Source organism: Urocitellus parryii, chromosome 5, assembly GCF_045843805.1.
Source record: "Urocitellus parryii isolate mUroPar1 chromosome 5, mUroPar1.hap1, whole genome shotgun sequence".
NCBI lineage: Eukaryota > Metazoa > Chordata > Mammalia > Rodentia > Sciuridae > Urocitellus > Urocitellus parryii.
This window is the reverse complement of record NC_135535.1, coordinates 186,039,891-186,060,008: the sequence shown is the minus strand read 5'-3', so window position 1 is coordinate 186,060,008 and position 20,118 is coordinate 186,039,891. Positions and strand designations below refer to the sequence as shown.

At 37.2% G+C, this 20,118-nt stretch overlaps 1 protein-coding gene and 1 pseudogene across 5 annotated transcripts in view; one reads left to right on the top strand and one right to left on the bottom strand.

Annotated features, from left to right (window-relative positions):
• Nucleotides 1-20,118, bottom strand: part of Gbf1 (golgi brefeldin A resistant guanine nucleotide exchange factor 1) — a 124,541-nt gene that overhangs the window by 80,282 nt on the left and 24,141 nt on the right. The gene's annotated exons all lie outside the window — the stretch shown is intronic.
• LOC113191429 (cyclic AMP-dependent transcription factor ATF-4 pseudogene) lies at nt 7,851-9,122 on the top strand (annotated as a pseudogene).

Sequence of the window (20,118 nt, the reverse complement as noted above, 5' to 3'; positions counted from 1 at the left end):
TAGAAAATAACTTAGAGAAGACAATAAAAGTGATCTAATTCCTATTTCAGAGTACAAAGCTAGATCTTAGGGTATTTATAGATATGGTGTCACTCTTATCCTCATCTCCCCTCCTTACATCTTAGATTCCTACTCTCCACAAACACTGCTGCTCCCAAGCACACTCTTGAGCCAAAGGCTCATTCAGGAACTCTCATTTCTACACTTCAAGCACCAATAAACTAGTTGATGCATAAGCAACTTTCTGTAAGGATCAAAGATACCTAAGATAAAACTAGCCCAAAATAATATGAAAAAGATTAAAAAAGATACTGGCAATAAATATGAAAAGACAAAAAGAATTATCTAAATATAAAAGGCTTTGATACAAACCTGAGAGAATACTATTCAGTTTCTGTCAAATAAGTAGCAAAAGAGAAGAGATAATGAAAAGCCCCAACAGTAAAACACTTGAGAAAATGCTAGTAATTAAAGCAAAACAAATTGTAAAAGCATCATGTTGTCTATTAAATTAGCAAAGATAAATATGTTATAAATTCAATTCAGGATGTGGCACAGCTATAAGATGTAGTCACCTTACTAATGGTACAATTATTCATTTAAAAAATTAAAAATAAAAACAATGTTACAGAACAAATTAAAGAATAGCCAACATATGGCATTCTAATTCAATATATTTTATATTATCATTAAAGATGATAAATATATCAGTATATGCATGGTAAATTTTGTGTGAAATTATGTTAAATGATAAAAATAACGGGCTGGGGATGTGGCTCAAGCAGTAGCATGCTCGCCTGGCATGCATGTGGCCGGGGTTCCATCCTTAGCACCACATACAAACAAAGATGTTGTGTCCGCCGAATACTGAAAAATAAATAATAATAATAATAATAATAATAATAATAATAATAATATGGCTTTTTTGGGGGGGATAACCAGGGATTGAACCTAGGGGTACTCAACCATAGAACAACATCCCCAGCCCTTTTTGTATTTTATTTAGAGACAGGGTCTCACTGAGTTGCTTAGAGCCTCACTAAATTGCTAAGGCTGGCTTTGAACTCATGATCCTCTTGCCTCAGCCTCCTGAATCATTGGGATTATAGGTGGGCACCAACATCCCTCGCTAATATGGCATATTGATTAAACTATTAAATTATGTCTATACAATGATAAGGATTAGAGGAAGTAATAGTGATTTTTATGGTACAAATGTTTTTGTCCTTGTTTGCCTGCTGTTACTTTATTGATTGACTGACTTACTTTTTTTTAAATCTTTTTTTTTTTTTTTTTTTTTTTTTTTTTAGTACTGGGGATTGAACCCAGGGCTTTGCGTATGTGAGGCAAATCCTCTGGCATTGAGCTTCATCCCCATCCCTTTTTAAATTTTACTTTGAGAGGATCTCACTAAGTTGCTGATGCTGGCCTCAAACTTACAATCCTTCATCAGTCTCCCAAGTAACACCTGGCTGTTATTTTATTTATAGTTATAGTATGTTACCTTTATTCTATAGAGTTAGATACAATTTTGGATCCTCTCTGATTCTAAGCCAAAATACAAACAACAGTGGATTTTCTCAGGCATGAATTTTTAGATTGAAAAAAAATGGCCATGAACAGTGGCATTCACCTGAAATTATAGCAATTCAAGAGACTAAGGAGGATCGAAAGTTAAGGGCCAGCCTTAGCAACTTAGCAAGGTCCTAAGCAACTTAGCAATATCCTGTCTCAATAAAAAATAAAAAGGACTATGGATGTGGCTCAGAGGCACAGTGCCCCTAGGTTCAATCCCTAGGACCCACCTCCAAAACCTTTATTATCTCAGTGAACATCTGAAATTTTCCATTTAACTTCCTGCAAGGCCAGCCTCCAAAAGGACTTACAATGACTTTGTGTAATCACCTTGCATATGTATCAGGGTTGGTTTTCTGACCAAAACTGTAAGGCAAAAGGGGTGGTATGTTACTTCTGAGGCTGGGTTGGACAAGAAAGTATAGCTTCAGGGCTGGAGTTAAAGCTCAGTGTACAGTGTGTGCTTAGCATGTGTGAGGTACTGGTATTTGATACTCAGCACCACAAAAGATAAAAGAAAAAGTTTGGCTTCTGCTCGCTCGCGCTCTCTCTCTCTCTCTCTCTCTCTCTCTCTCTCTCTCTCTCTCATCATTTGCCTCAGAGAACACCAGCTTTCATGTTGTCAGAAGCTCTACTGAGAGGCCCATGTTATAAGGACTGAGGCTTCTAACCAATAGCCATGTGAATGAGCTTGGAAATGGATCCTCCAGGTCAGTCAAACATTCAAATAACTAAATCCCTGGTTGATACCTTGAGAAACACTAAGCCAAAAAAGACACTAGCTAATCAGCACCCAGATTCATGACCATCAGAAGCTGAAACATTAAAAAAAAAAAATTTTTAGGCTCCCATGTCTTGTGATAATTTGTTATACAGAAATAGATAACATGAAAACATAATATCAGACTAAGGAAGTTTGTTTGGGAAACTATAAGATAATATCATGATTTCATCTGCTGGATAAGAAAATTATCAAATTATAAGTGGTGGAGCTGGGGTTGTGGCGCAGCAGTAGCACACTTGCCTATGCGTGAGGCACTGGGTTCGATTCTTAGCACCACATAAAAATAAAGGTCCACCAACAACTAAAAAAATATATACTAAAAAAAAATTATAAGTGATCTATTGCCTAAGACAGCACTAAAAGCTAAAGAAGAAGTCTTCACTGGAGGGAATAAAATGTCCATCTCTTCCAACACTAATCTAAGGACTATTACAATTAAAATGGCCCCATCAGAAAAGTCCAGCACAGTCCCCTTTCAATAGTTTTATTACCTATCCTGCAGCCTAAATGTGGGGTTAAAGGTAGGTTTCCTATACAAGGAAGCCACTGTGAGGGTGTTATCTCAGAACAATCAAGGGTTAAAGTTGAAGCAGCAAATTTATCCCTAGAGATATATGCCTGGCACTAAGCTGAGATTCACAAGATTCTCCGAGTTTTCCTTACCTCTAAATGCTGGGATAACTGATGCTCACTGAATTCCGATATTTGTATGAATAAAAATGAAGGGATTTAGCAAATCTTGTTCCTGCACACAGTTGTCAAAAAAAATCTGACCTTTACAACAGGAAAAAGAGGGGGGATTTAAAGATTTAAAGAAGAGGCAGTGACTGTCTGATGTATAACAAACCTTTGAAAAATTATGAAGCAGTGAAAATCCCCTACAGGTCCCGACAAAATGTGTCCAATTTGCATTCCAGCAAAGCTTTCTATACATACCAGTTGGCTCCTATGTGTACTTCCAGGCAAATAAATCCCGGGGAATAATCCCACTGGGACCTAAGTCTGATCTCTGATATATTACTGCTACATAACTCTAGACCTTCCTTCACAAACTGGCTTTTTGGTTCCAAATAACTAAATCAAAGTCATCCCGATAAGCTTTGAAAACAGGGAATGTGAGGAGTGGTTTAATGAATGTTACAACTCAACCTATTATAGACCATGGTATATTATGGGAAGAGGGAAAAAAAAAAAAAAACTCATGCTTTTACATCCCCAAATCTCTCAAGACCAAATCCAGACATACCTGTCATTCATCACACCTGACAATAAAGCCTTATTCAAAGTATGACTCTGTTTGATCAAATGGTTAGGACGCATTTGCAAACCCAACACCAGTATGTATTGGCGGGTGGAGGGGTACAGTAAGATTATTTTTGTTTATTTTGAAACTTGTTTAAACTTAATTTTTAAAAAGGTAATCAATGGTAGCAATAACACAGAAATGTATTCTGATTTATAATATTTCAAGGAAAAAATAGAGCAAACACATTAAATAGCAAAAAATAATTTTTCTAAAAGTTAGAAGAATAGCTCAACATATAAATGAGAGAAAACAGTGTCAAGAAGAAAAATGGAGGGGCTGGGGTCATAGATCAATGGTAGAGCACTTGCCTAGCATGTGCAAGGCACTAAGTTTGATTCTCAGCACCACAAATATATATATATATATATAGCTAGATTTCTAGAGAAAACTGAGAGACTAGAAATTTCAATGCCTAAGATTCCTGCTTCAGCTTTCTCCTTCCACAAAAACAAAATAATTTCATAAGAGAAAAATAAATTTAGAGAAGACACACCAAAACATTAACCATAGTGACTACTATTAGACAAATCACAAACATATAAATACAACAAATAGAAACTGGTGAACTAAAAAAGAGAAGGGTGGGCTGGGATTATAGCTCAGTGGTAGAGCATGTTTATTATACGAATAAGGCCCTGGATTCAATCTCTGACACTACAAAACAGATAAGTAAATAAGTAAGTAGTGGAGTAACAACTGAAATCAACTTATATAATACCTTAAAAAGAACTAATCATTTATCAGGAATTAGAGCAATCCCCTCTTCTGAAGGTATTCCATAAACAGGTGAATAAACTGGCAATCTGTAAGTAAACTGAGCATCCTGTATAGTCAGCAAGACCAGCCCATTGCCTAGTCCAGGATTCTGATGGCAGATGAACACAGAAATGCTATCTTCTCCCAAGATCCAAAGTAACTAACACTTTTTTGTTATTGTTATTAAGTCATATTTCAATCCTGTCTAGGCACCCAGAATAAGCTATTGTCACTATGTTTGAGGAAATTTTTGGAAGAAAGACATTATTTTACACAGAAGTTAAAACCTCAGTACCTTATTTAACTCAGAAGAACCATCCAGTTACTTCAAGAGAAGCATGCCAGGAAATGCATAAGAACCAGAAAGAAGCTAGGTACAGAGGTACATGCCTGTAATCTCAGCTGCTCAGGAGGCTGAGACAGGAGGATTGTAAATTCAAGGCCAGCCTCACAAATTTAGTGAGGCCCTACACAACTCAGTGAGACGCTGTCTCAAAATTTTTAAAAAAAAATTTTTTTAAAGGGCTGAGGATGTAGCTCAGTGATTAAGTATCACCAGATTAAATCCCATGTACCAAAAATAAACAAACAAACAAACAAAACTCTATTATCAAAGTCCTAATCAGTCTCAAAAACTTTTGGAGCTTTAAAAAACAAAAGCAAGAGGCTGAGATTATGGCTCAGTGGTAGAGCGCTCATCTAGCACATGCGTGGCCCTGGGTTCGATCCTCAGCACCACATAAAAATAAATAAATAAAATAAAGGTATTGTGTCCAACTACTTCTAAAAAAACAAATATTAAAACCAAAAAAAAAAAAAAAAAAACAAGGGCTGGAGTTGTAGCTCAGTGGTAGAGCACTTGCCTGGCATGCGTGAAGCCCTGGGTTCAAACCTCAGCACCACATATAAAAGATCCATTTACAACTAAAAAATATTTTTAAAAATGGCCTCTGTTAAAAAAAAAAAAAGCAAAACAAAAAAAAAGTGTTGATAAGGATGTAGAAAAAATGGAAACCCTTGTGCACTGGTTTATGAAAATATAAAAGTAGTTCAGCTGCCAAGGAAACCCATTTCACAGTTCCTCAAAAAGTTAAACACAGAATTACCATAAGGTTGGCCAAGGATATAGCTCAACTGGTAGAGTGCTTGCCTTGCATGCACAAGGCAATGGGTTCAATCCCCAGCACCACAAAAAAAAAAAAAAAAAAAAAAAAACAATTACCATGTGGCCCAGGAATTCCATTCCTAAGTATACATTCAAAAGAACTGATATATATACAGATAAATGCATTACTAGTCAAAAGGTGGAAGCAATCTAAATGTCCTTCAGTGGATGAATGGATAAACAAATTCTGATAACACATACAATGGAATATTATTCAGCCATAAAAGGAATGACAGATTTATTCATGCTTTAGCATGGATAAATCTCAAAGAGTGAAGTGAAAGAAGTCAGACACAAAAAGCACATTATTTACATGATTACAATGAAATGAAATATCCAGAACAGGTAAATCAATAAAAAGAGAAATGCAGATTGTTGTTACTAGCCATCGGGTGCAGGGGAAACTCAGGACTACTTGCTTAATCAGTAAAGGATTAAAAATCGGTAGAGTTGGGATTGTGGCTCAACGGTAGAACGCTTGCCTAGCACGGGCAGGACCTGGGTTCGATCCTCACAGCCACATAAAAAAATAAAAGGCATTGTGTTGTGTCCATCTACACCTAAGAAATAAATTTTTAAAAAATGGGTACAGGATTTCCTTTTGGGATAATGAAAATGTTTTGGAACCAGACAGAGGTAATGGTTGTACAACTTTGTAAATGTATTAAATGCTACTAAGCTGTTCGCTTTTAAATGGTTAATCTTATGTTATATAAATTTCACCTCAATTTTTAAAAAAGTTTTGAAAATTAAAAATTCTCTTATCTCTAATTTTTCTTTTTTTAACATTTATTATATTTTTAGGTGTAGATGGACACAACACAATGCTTTTATTTTTATGTGGTGCTGAGGATTGAACCCGGGTCCCGCCAGTGCTAGGTGAGCGCTCTATCGCTGAGCCACAATCCCAGCCCTTGACTTTATTTTTCTAAAGCACTTTAATGGAATATAAGCTTCCCTTCTGGGAAACCATGAGCAAGTTCTAGTTAAAGCCCATGGTGTTTCCTCTGCAGCCTTTTTTTTTTTTTTAATTTTATGACTCTATTTTATTTGTTTATTTTTATGTGGTGCTGAGGATTAAACCCAGTGTCTCACACATGCTAGGTAAGCACTCTACAACTAAGTCACAATTACAGCCCTCCTCTGTAGCTTTTATATAGAGTCACCTCAGTCTATGGCGCAGTCACTTTGGATTCTTGCAAAAGTGAAATATACTTAATAAATTGGTTGCCACAAGGAATGTCAGTGAGCCTTCTGTCTGTATTCTGACTACAGGCTTACTGAAACTTAGCTTCTTCAGTCAGCTACAAACTCCTGCTTGGACACTCTTACATCTACTGAACCCTCATGAAAATTTCACATGATATGAAACCACAGTAAGGAATTTTCCACTCCTCCATCAGAGCTCAATTCTGAGTTTTCTGGAGAAACAGGTACTTCATTGTCTCCTGTCTTGCATTCTGAACAAGAGATTCTCTCCAATGCATTTCTTCTATCAAAGACAGCTAAAATCTCACCAATGGACGTGATTTTCTCAAAGAGGCACTTTGAATACTCATTCTTTTTTTGTTTGTTTGTTTTTTGTGGTGCTGGGGATTGAACCCAGGGCCTTGTACATATGAGGCAAGTACTCTATCAACTCAGCTATACCTCAGCCCCATGTATACTCATTCTTTATACTTTCTCTTTCACATTTTTCTCTTTCAAACTGTTGAGGCAAAAACATTTTCAGAATTTGAAGTTCATCCTGTGGTGTTTAATACTACAGAAAACTGTTGTCACTTTTGCACTCTTCAATAATATTCCAGCAGAAGGTCTCCGTTACCTGTGCCTTAAGACTCCTATAATTGGTGGTTTATAATTCTTTCCCATCCCCATCCCACTCCATGATGCCATGAAAATACACAATACACAAGCTTCTTGAAATTCTTATTGTTTTTGATATTAATATTTCCACAGCTTCCTTTTGGGAAAAAGTAAGGTCTTTCCCAGCCTCAGTTAACCAAAGAGGGCAATAGTCACTATCAAAGGGTCCCAAACCTACCTCTTTGCTCACAATTCTATATAATAAAAGCATAAAATGAGAACTACCCCCTTTCTCATTAACTTAAAAATAAACTGCTCTAATAAAAAGTGATTGTTAATGATATCAATAAATACTTACTTTCTATCAGCTTAAATAAGATCACTTTCCCTATTAGGATCCAGGTACTATCTTTACATCTCTAGGCAATATGTGCTATTCCCTCCCTTAAGATCTGATGATGCAGGCGCTGGGCTGTAGCTCGGTGGTGGAGCACTTGCCTAGTATGTGTGAGGTAGTGGGTTCGGTCCTTAGTACCACATAAAAATAAACAAAATAAAGGCACCTTTTCCATCTACAACTACAAAAAAAAAAAAAAAAAAGATGGTTTATGCTTTGGCCATATTAGGTGACATATGTGATCTCTTTGCCCCGTCCCCCCCCAGTCCAGGAAACTATTAAGGAGCACCCCCACCCCCACCAATAGTGATCCTAAACAGACCAGGTTGTCCCTTCACATTCTTTTTTTTTTTTTTTTAAATATAGGATCCAAATGAAATCTACCAAATTTCATTTGGATCCTATATTTTTTTTTAAAGAGAGAGAGAGAGAGAGAGAGAGAGAATTTTTAATATTTATTTTTTAGTTCTCGGCGGACACAACATCTTTGTATGTGGTGCTGAGGATCGAACCTGGGCCGCACGCATGCCAGGCGAGCGCGCTACCGCTTGAGCCACATCTCCAGCCCCTCCCTTCACATTCTTGCAATCTCTTTCCCTTTCCCCAGGGGTCCACTAAAGATCATTCCTTTACCATAGAGCTAGGCAGTGAAATAGATACCTCTGAGAGAGAGAGAGGAAGCCTGACTATTGCTTATGGTACCATGATCCCTCAGGGTGTAAAGGAGGAAGATGCCTCCTCAGGTAATGACAGTGGCATCTGTATGAGCCCAGAGTACTACCTGGGCTGTCCCCAGCATAGCCCTTCTACCTCCAGAGGCTCTCCTAATGTCAGCCTGCCATCTCCAGGTGTCCCTTGTGGTTCTAACCACCCCAAACCTTATGACCCTCCTAAAGTTAAGAGGGTAGTACTAAAAATAAAAGGCGAGAAGCTGGATAAAAAGTTGAAAAAAATGGAGCAAAATAAGACAGCAGCCACCAGGTACTGCCAGAAGAAGAGAGCAGAACAGGAGGCTCTCACTGGTGAATGTAAAGAACTAAAAAAGAACGTGGGGCTAGGTTTGTGGCTCAGTGGTAGAGCGCTTGCCTAGCATGTGTGAGGCACTGGGTTCGATTCTCAGCACCACATATAATTAAATAAATAAAATAAAGGTCCATCAACAACTAATAAAATATTGGAGAAGAAGAAGAAGAGGAAGAGGAGGAGGAGGAGGAGGAGGAACAACAACAACAACAACAACAAGGCTCTGAAAGAGAAGGCAGAGTCTCTAGCCAAGGATTTCCAGTATCTGAAAGATTTGTTAGAAGAGGTCCACAAGGCAAGGGTGGGGTAGTAAGGAGTGCTGTTGCTTGTACTTAGGTGTCTCATGCTGAAGCTGTGTTATAACAAATTATTTTGTAGTAAAAAAAAAAAAAATCTGATTGTTTGTACCTTCACAGTTTCTACCGCACTGAGATAATTATTTGACAGTAAGATCATTAGTAACATACCACTTTACCTCTCCTCCCCTTTTCCCCTCACTTATCCCTCTGCATGGGACACTCTGTACTAGTACTTTCCAGGTCTTGCTGGATTTTTAATTTTTCTTCTCTCAGAACTGCAATTCTGTGAATCTCCTGACTCCAAGCCAGAACTTCAGCCTGTCTAATTGGACACTGGAACTGAAAACGTCACATTCCTTATTTCCACCTAGTTATTTCCACACGTTAGAACAACCTGGTTGTATTAATATATATGTTATGCTCTTGACAAACCTTCCTATTGAATCTCGTGCTCAACAACAGGGACCAAAGGCAGTCTAAACTCTGCTGCCAGAGAACAAGTCTTCTGGATAACCAGCCTAGGATTTTCTTATGATCGATCACCTCCTGTTAGACATAGCAGAATCACCAAGAAAAAGGGTTCCCCCCCAGATTTGTGATTAAAATAATATCGTTAATTTGTACCAAGTAGCAAAAGGGTCCAGGAAGAAGCTATATTGATGTCTCTTGTTCTTCTTCTACAAATAGCTCACCTGAAGGTTAGTGCTAATTCTGTGCTCATCCACACAAAAAACAACATAAATTACCTCATCACTTTTTCCCAAGTCATAATCACATTGTAATAGAAAATTTTACTGGGGCTGGGGATATAGAGTGCTTGCCTCAGATGTACAAGGCCCTGGGTTCAATCCCTAGCACCACCAAAAAAGAAAAAGAAAATTTTACTGAAAATGCTATTAACCTCCCTGGTGCCTGAGTTTTATCTATAAAAGGAAAACATACGGGGCTGGGGCTGTAGCTCAGTGTCAGAGCGCTTGCCTAGCATGTGTGAGGCACTGGGTTCGATCCTCAGCACCACATAAAAATTAACAAATAAAATAAAGGCATTCATTCTGTCCATCTACAAGTACAAAAAATTTTTTAAAAAAAGGAAAACGTAATCTATTTGGTAGATATTATGAAACTTAAATGATAAAAACACAGGCAAACTGTCATAACCAAGAAGAACCTAAAAAGACATGACAACTAAATATAATATGATCTGGAACAGAAAAAGGCCATTAGGTTAAAGCCAAGAAAACAGGAATCAAGTATGAACTTAAATTAATAATAATATAGCAAGAAGAGTGAAGCAAGTGGCATCACTATACCAGACCTTAAACTATACTACAGAGCAATAATAACAAAAACAGCATGGTATTGGCACCAAAATATACTTGTGGACCAATGATACAGAAAAAGGAAACAGATACTGACCCACATAATTACAGATATCTTATAATAGACAAAGGTGCCAAAAACATACATGGGAGAAAAGATAGCCTCTTCAACAAACGGTGCTAAGAAAACTGGAAATCCATATGCAACAAAATGAAATTAAACCCCTTTCTCTCACCATGCACAAAACTCAACTCAAAGTGGATCAAGGACCTGGGTTAAACCAGAGACACTGAACCTATTAGAAGAAAAAGTAGGCCCAAATCTCCATCTTGTCAGATTAGGCCCCAACTTCCTTAATAAGATTCCTCTAGTGCAAGAATTAAAATCAAGAATCAATACATAGGATGAATTCAAACTAAAAAGCTTCTTCTCAGCAAAAGAAACAATCAGTTAGGTAAACAGAGAGCCTACAATTTGGGAACAAATTTTTACCACATGCATTTCAGATATAGCACAAATCTCTAGGATACATAAAGAACTCAAAATTGTTAACACCAAAAAAACCCCAAATAACCCTATCAATAAGTGGGCCAAGGAACTGAACAGACACTTCTCAGAAGATGATATACAATCAATCAACAAATATATGAAAAAATATTCATTATCTCTAGCAATTAGAGAAATGCAAATCAAAACTACTCTAAGATTTTATCTCACTCCAGTCAAAATGGCAGCTATTAAGAATACAAACAACAATAAATGTTGGTGAGGATGTGGGAAAAGGCACACTCATACATTGTTGGTGGGACTGAAAATTGATGCAGTATGGAGATTCCTTGGAAAGCTGAGAATGGAACCACCTTTTGACCCAGCTACCCCACTCCTCCATCTATACCCAAAGGATCTAAAAACAGCATACTACAGGGACACAGCCACATCAATGTTTATAACAGCACAATTCACAATACCTAAACTGTGGAACCAACCTAGATGCCCTTCAGTAGATGAATGAGTAAAGAAAATGTGGTGTATATTTACACAATGGAATATTATTCAGCACTAAAAGAGAATAAAATCATGGCATTTGCAGGTAAATGGATGAAGTTGGAGTGCTAAGTGAAGTTAGCCAATCCCAAAAAAAAAATGCCAAATGTTTTCTCGGATTCAAGGATGCTGATTCATAATGTGGGTGGTGGGGGGCATAGGAGGATTAGATGAACTCTAGATAGGGCAAAGAAGAGGGAGGGGAAGGGAGGGGGTATGAGGGGAGGAAAGACGGTGGAGTGAGATGGACATCATTACCTTAAGTTCATGTATGAAGACACAAATGGTGTGACTCTATTTTGTGTACAACCAGAGATATGAAAAATTGTGCTCTATGTGTGTAATGTGAATTGGAATGCATTCTGCTGTCATATATAAATTAAAATTTTAAAAAGGGAAAAAGTTAAAAAACATAGTAAATAAAAAATAGAGGTTAAATTCTAAAAAAAAAATATATCAATATTGTTTCATTAAAGGTAACAAATGTATCAAACTAAGATAAAATGTTAATAATAGGGGAAACTGGGTGTAGGGTATATGGAAACTTCTTTACAACTTTTCTGTAAATCTAAATCTGTTCTAAAACAAAAGACTATTTAGAAGAATGTTTAAAATACAAAACAATAAATTGTAAAGTTCTAGTCAACTTTAAAATATCATACAATTTATAGGTTTAGTCTTTCATGTAGTGTTAGTACATGCTCAACCATCTTAAGTAGCTGAGATAATAGGGAGAGACTGAAGAGTTAAAATCTGGGGTGGAAGAACCTAGCCCCCAGAAACATCACAGCTGTTTCCTGCCAGTTGGTGCCTCATGTCTGACTTTCAATAGAGCTGATTTTCTTTGTATAATTATTTTTGCCTCTCAACTTATCTATTTTACCCAAAGAAAAGTTACTTTTTACAAAGAGGCTCTAAGCTAGCAGGTATTTTAATTTAAGACTGCAGAAAGTAAAATATAAGGCATGGGTATAGCTATTTCTCGGGTATATTTCCAAACTTCTACTCCTAACTTCAAATGTAGAAACAGACAGACATCCAGAGATAGAATTCAACAAGTGTACCCAACCCCAGCCAACTCCTATTCTACCCTGGGAAAAAAAAGAAGAAGAAGAAAGCAAAAGTCCCAGAAGTACAGGAAATTGTTTCTCAGACGAAAGACAACACTTCCTTTCCCAGAACAATCCATCTCCCACACTGACATCCTGCTCCTGCTATATTTACCCAACCCAAATCTGCTGATGATATACTTCCAGCTGCACTTTTGCCACATGGTCCTGTCACTCAGCTGGAGCACTCAGAGGGGAATCTGTCCAGAGGGCAGAGCCTAGAAATCACTACACACTAATCCATGTTTCCTCTACTGCTAGCCTTCAGAGTAAAGTGAGACAAAATACGAAGAGTATTACTCCATGTTTATTTTGGAAGTGACTGGGGAGACAAGAGGTACTTCATTTCATATAGTTGCTAATTTTGACTGCTCTCATGGTAGCCAGTAGAGGAACCTGAACAATGAAGAGATTGAAATAAGAGGTTAAAAATAACTCTGTTAATACTAGCCAGCCAAAAAACATCACTTAATAGCCTCTTCCACCCTAACCCACTAGGATCAGGCTATCATGTCACCTTATTACAGGGTGAACACTTCAGTTCTGAGTAGATGGATCCAAGGAGTCAAGGATATGACTGTTTCATTCACCCCACTTCATCCTACTTCACAGCACACTCTAATGAAAAGGACAAAGCCCCAACACTGGACTGGGTAAAGGTAAATGCTAGGGTAACTTCAATTTTCCTATTTTAGCAACTCTGTATTCTTGGTCCTTCTCTCCCACCCTGCCCGCAACATCCCAAGTTCTTTTCTTTTGCCCCATTTGGTTCATTCTTTTGCCTCTCTTTACTTTTCTTTCCCTATTGTTTTCTCTCTCCCTTTCTGTTTTTGAATCATAAGCAAGGCTAGGGCTGTAGCTCAGTGGCAGAGCACTTGCCTAGCACATGTGAGGCAATGAGTTCGATCCTTAGCACCACATAAAAATAAATAAAGTAAAATAATTATTTTAAAAACTCATAAGCAGGAGTTGGGGTTGTGGCTCAGTGGTACAGTGCTCGCCTGGCATGTGTGAAGCACTGGGTTCAACACTCAGCACAACATAAAAAATAAATAAACAAAGGCATTGTGTTCATCTACAATTAAAAAAGAAATCTTTAAAAAAATCATAAGCAAGATTCCTTTAATAAAATAACTGATAACTGATAAGGCTTTCATTAGTAATTGTCATATTATTAGTCTAGTCTCCACAGTAATACCAGCAAAGAACTTGAGCCTAAAGACCAATACTTCTTTTTCTCTTTCTTTTCAAAGGAGATTCAGTCACACATATTAATCAGATCCTTCAAAAGAAAAAAAAGAAAGTGAAAGCAAAAGGAAAAATGCAGAGAAATAAGAGGGAAGGATAGAAAGGGGTGACAAGAGGAAATGTTTTTCTAACCTTTTTCTTTCTTAAATCTCCTGGACAATGGGCATTTCCAATCTTTATAGATTTTTAAAAACTTAAGTGGAAATTCTTTTTTTTTTTTTTAGTTACACATGGACACAATACCTTTATTTTGTTTATTTATTTTTATGTGGTGCTGAGGATCAAACCTAGTGCCTCACATGTTTGAAGCAAGTGCTTTGCAACTGAGCCACAACCCCAACCCTTAAGCGGAAATTCTTTTTTTTTTTTTAACATTTATTTTTAGTTGTAGTTGGGCACAATATCTTTAGTTTATTTATTTATTTTTATGTGGTGCTGAGGATCGAACCCAGGGCCTCGCTAGGCGAGTGCTCCACTGCTGAGCCACAACCCCAGCTCTAAGTGAAAAAAAAAATTTTTTTAAAGAGAGAGAGAGAGGGAGGGAGGAAGAATTTTTTAATATTTATTTTTTAGTTTTCGGTGGACCCAACATCTTTATTTTTTATTTTTATGTAGTGCTGAGGATCAAACCCAGCACCATGCGCATGCCAGGCGAGCGTGCTGCGCTTGAGCCACATCCCCAGCCCAAGTGGAAATTCTTAATGAGCCCAATCAAGCTTTTTTTTAAAATATTTTTTTAGTTTTTTTAAAATATCGTATCCATCTACTAAAAATTTTTTTAAAATATTTTTTTAGTAGATGGACACAATACCTTTATTTTATTTATTTATTTTTATGTGGTGCTGAGGATCAAACCCAGTGCCTCACACATGCCAGATAACTGCGCCACCATTGTGCTACAACCTCAAACCCCAATCAAGCTTTTAAAGTGATTTGGGAATACAATGTGAAATATGATCATGAATTCATAGCCAGTCTCACTTATTAAAAGCAGGGGGAGGAGCCAGGCACAGTAGCACCTGCTTATAATCCTAATAGCTCTGGAGGCTGAGGCAGGAGGATCAAGAGTTAAAAGCCAGCCTCAGCAAATTAGCAAGGAACTAAGCAACTCAGTGAGACTTTGTCTCAAAGTATAAAAGAGGACTGGGGCTGGGGAGGACTGGGGCTATAGCTCAGTAGGAGAGTGCTTGCCTAGCATGTGTGAGGCACTGGGTTCAACCCTCAGCATTAAATAAAAATAATAAATAATACAACTAAAAAAAATTTTTTAAAGGTGGGGGGGGCTGAGTCTGTTGCTCAGTGGTAGAGCACTCACCTGGCATGTGTGAGGCCCTAGGTTGGGATCCTCAGCACGACATAAAAATAAATAAAATAAAGGTATTGCATCCAACTACAACTAAAAAATAAGTATTAAAAAAAAAAGGAAAAAAAAGGTGGGGGCTGGGGATGTTGCTCAGTGGTTAAGCACCCCTGAGTTCAATCCCCATAACAACAACCAAAAAAGTAGGGGGAGTGTTTATGGTACACCTCAGTAGAGCATGTGCGTAGCATGCTAGAGGCCCTGGATTCAATCCCCAGCACCACCAAAAATCAGAAGTGGGGGAGAAAAATAAAAGGGAGTCAACTTCACATGACTGTTGTTAGTCTGGCTTAGATGAAAACATTTATGCTGTTGGTTGAGTGGAGAACAAATTCTTGTTGGTAATGCTGCCATAATTACCAAGCCCCAGTTATGACACATTGAACCAATTCTTTTCCAATTTTCAACTCTTTTTAATTACTACATTAAAAACAAAACAAAACAAAACTGGAATCACCAAAACCATAAAATATAGACATTTAGGATATGAAATTGTCATAGGAAGAGAAACTAACAAAAGCAAGCTAGGAAGATAGTTTGGGTCCACACATAAAATCTAATCATTTTTAAAAACAAATATTTTGGGGCTGGGGATATACCTCAGTGGTAGAGCACCGGCCTAGCATATTCCAGGCTCTGGGTTCAATCCCCAGCAACACACATACACAAACAAATTTGTAAGCAACCATTCAAAATCCGCCATCACTGCAAGCTGAAATTCTTTCAGGCAATACTCAACAATGGATGAAAAACTGGAGGAAGCAGTAATGAAGAATATGGCCTTCACATATTTCCCCATAAATGGCCTATTAATTCCAAGGGGAAATTACATCTGTAAAGAAACCAGCTAACACTTGACCAAGTGATCAATGGATGTGATACACTGAGAAGGATACAATATCAGTAGTTAGTCTGATTAGTTAGTAGGAGAATGTTCATTCATGCCAGACACACATGAGGAAACACAAGGCAAACTCAAAATGAGAAGGGGGGAGGGCAGGGAGGGATGGAAGGAGGACACAAGGGGAACATAAGGATGAATCAAAGTGACCTGTAGTTATTAAAAAAAAAAAGTCAATGTCATAAAGGGCAAAGAAAGATTGAAGAACTATTCCAGATTAAAGTAAACTAAAGAAACAAGATAAATGGTGATCCTTGGGGTTGGGAACACTAAAACTTTTATTATTGGACAACTGATAAAACTGGAGTATGAATAGTAAATTATTGTATTAATGTTGAACTTCTTGATAACTATACTTAGATTAATATCCTTGTCCTTAGAATATATACACTGACATATTAAGGAATAAAACGTCATGACATATGTAGCCCACTCTCAAATGATTTAGAAAAAGTAATTTTAGATATATACATTCTTTGTGTATCATGAGAAAGAGAATAATAAAAACAAATAGCAAATTTGCGACTAAGGATTATAATTTGAATAAATCTTATTAAAATAAAATTTATGTCCTTTATTAAATAAAACTAGGCTTATTTATTAGAAGTACCAAATCAATAATATTCTATTAATCAAATTTCAAATAAAAGGTATGGCCATTTTTAATTTTAAAAAATAGCAAAAGGACATATGGGAAGGGATGGGGTTATAGCTCAGGGGTAGAGTACTTGCCTAGTATGTATGAAGCACTGAGTTTGATCCTCCCTCAGCACCATATAAACAAATAAAATAAAGTTTAAGAAAAAAAAATTTTAAAAAAGGACATATGGGAGAATTTTTTTGTAAGCTTAAAATTACTTCCAAATAAAAAATTTGAAAATATTCACTATCAGTTGATCTAATGAAATGTCCTGACACCATTTAGGTAATTGGGGAAATGGGGTTGAACTCACACTCCAGACAGCAATAAATAACCTCTGATAGAGAAGTGAGCCAACTTTTCTTCACTTTAGAGCTTCTGGAGGAAGACTATTACCAACATAAATATTTCTCACTCTATTTTCCTTTACTATATTCACACAATCCACTTTTGTTGACAACTAAGCCTGTGGCTTATCTAGGTTCACTTAGGAACCTTGTAGAATCACCCATTTCCTAAATACAAAACAGTTCTACCAAGGGAAGCTACTGCTTATTTTCTCCCTTATAGAACCTAAAGAATTGAATGAGTTTTTAAAACCCTTGAAATGAGACTGATTAAGATGCTAATCTTGGGCTCACTTGGGAGGATTAATGAGCCCTATTTGGATTCTAATAACCGAAGTCCATTTTCCCTTGACTACTTTCCCTACAATGCTGTCTAGGTAGGCTGAACCAAAAATTGGCATCCTCAGCCAAAGTCACAAAAAGACCAGTGGTCACAAAAATATTTGGCTACAAGCCAGGCGCAGTGGTAACACCTATAATCCCAGCAATTTGGGAGGCTAAGGCAGAAAGGATTCCAAGTTCAAGGACAGCCTTAGAGACTTAATGAGAGAGACTCTACCTCAAAATAAAAAAATATATATATAAAGGGCTGGGGGTGTGGTTCAGTGGTAGAGTACCCCTGGGTTTAATCCCAGTACCATTAAAAAAAAAATTATTTGGCTACAATCATTATTAACAATACACCTCAGATGTACACTCACATCAGAAAAAAAAAGAAGCAAGAGGAAAAGAACTGCACTTTAAATTCAGAATACTATTAACTATCAAGTAAATGACAGGTCACAGGTCTTTCTGTGGAATACAATTATAGTCCAGTATTCAATTTCAACTTTCCCTTTTAGGAAGATCTTAATCATTGTTTAATTGCTTTACTACCTCACTACCTCTTTCTGCCCTTAAAAACCCTAAGAATACCTTTCCTAAGGAAGAGGACATTCTGAGATACCAAGGTTTCCAAGGGCTACCTCCATGTCCTTTCTCTGGGATTCAAAGGAGAAATATATGATGGTATGTTTTACTAATTATGGAGCCAACATTATAAGGGTTTTGGTACTACTTTCCTTACATGAGACCTCTTGGCCAAAGACAATAGGTTGCTACTAAAAAACACTTAACATTATTTTAAAACTGAAACCATTAGACCCTAGTTGGAGAAAAGGGCTTTCCTCATTCTTTTAGCACCTTAGCTAAATTAGTTCCTAAAATCTTTATTTTGTGCCCTAGAATTTAAAAATTATAACAATTGTGTCAGAAGACCAAGGCTAAGAAGACTCAAAAATGCAAAGGTAAATTTTATTTTTAGAAAAGTTAATCAACAGGGCGCAGTGGCACATGCCTGTAATCCCAGCGACTTGAGAGGCTGAGGAAGGAAGACCTCAAGTTCAAGACCAACCTCAGCAATTTAGCAAGGTTCTGAGCAATTCATCGAGAATCTATTTCAAAATAAAAAATAAAAAGGGGGGCAGGGATGTGGTTCAGTGGTTGGTTAAGCACCCCCAGATTCAATCCCCAGTGCCAAAAAAATAAAAAAGATAATCAGCCATGGGGCTGGGGCTGGGGCTGGGGCTGGGGCTGGGGCTTAGTGGTAGAGTGCTTGCCTAGCATGTGTGAGGCACTGGGTTTGATTTTAATCACTATACAAAAATAAATAAAATTAAAGTATTGTGTCAATCTACAACTAAAAAAATTTTTAAAAAAAGATAATCAGCCATAGTTATCTTACCTAATAGTACAACTGTATGTATCTTACCCCATAGTACAATCAGTTCAGTTCTGCAATGCACAGATTAATCAAAGGCCAATATAAATGGACTAATCAGCCCTAAGACACCAAAGATCCTAAAGTAGCTAATGAAGCTGTCATACAAATAGTATTTCCATGGTCACTGCTAAGCAGTCAGGGATGGGACAGAGGATGAGGGTGGGATATACAATGTAGACAACACCACTGCTGTTGTTCTGATCATCCTAGAACCTCTTTCCACAAACCAGTGTATACAACAATTTCCTGAGGTCACATTTCCTGGGCAGACTTTAAACCAGTGCCAGTTGTCCACTCAAATTCCAGAGCTTCTCAAATCACCAGCCCACTAGACCATAAAGTTTATGAGAACAGGAACTGTGTCAGTTCCCCTGAAAACTAGGTCTCCATACCTAGTTTCTGGTAAAGAGCCGGTGCTCAAGAAATATTTGTGAGCTGGATGTGGTGGCACACACCTGTAATCCCAGTGACTTGTCAGTCATAATTAAATTTACAATCCTTATTTCCTTGGGGAATAATATTTATTCTAACATTCTCCAAGATTATAATGACTCAAATGGACTCAAATTATTCTCTGCCTAGCATAAGGTGAGTTATCCAGAAATAACCATCTAAATAGAATTATTTTCCTGAAACTGAGACTGAAGCAGATAGGGATGAAACTCAGATTTCCTACTGTTTCCCAAAAGTCAAGGGGGCATATATGGCACCTCACAGAGTCCTTTACAGACTGCCAAGAAAATGGTAGGAGAGGCGCCCTGATTCAACACTCTGTCTTCCTGCCCAAGAAATAACATTTCAGAGAGACAAAGTCAAACCAGTGCTGGAACAGGAATAAATACAAACTCTTTCTACCAGGCTTTCTGACTTTTTTGACCATGACCAAAAGAACAACAGTTTACACTGCAACCCAAAACATACACATTTCAAACTGAAACACAAGATTCACAAAACAATAAATATTCTTATTTATGTGATGCACTAATAACTTCTTCCCCGACCCCCTGCTTAATGTTGGCTGCCTATACCAGAAAGCAATGAATTACTAAGTGGTCATGTCAAAAGTAAAAAGGGGGCTGGGGATATAGCTCAGTTGGTAGAGTGCTTGCCTTGCATGCACAAGGCCCTGGGTTCAATCCCCAGCACCACAAAAAAAAAGAAAAAAGGGAACCAGTTTGAAGGGGTTCTCTCTGGCCAAACTTGAAACAATTTAAATAATAATACTGATTAATGCTTATAATTAATTGTATTATTTACATATATATATACATACACA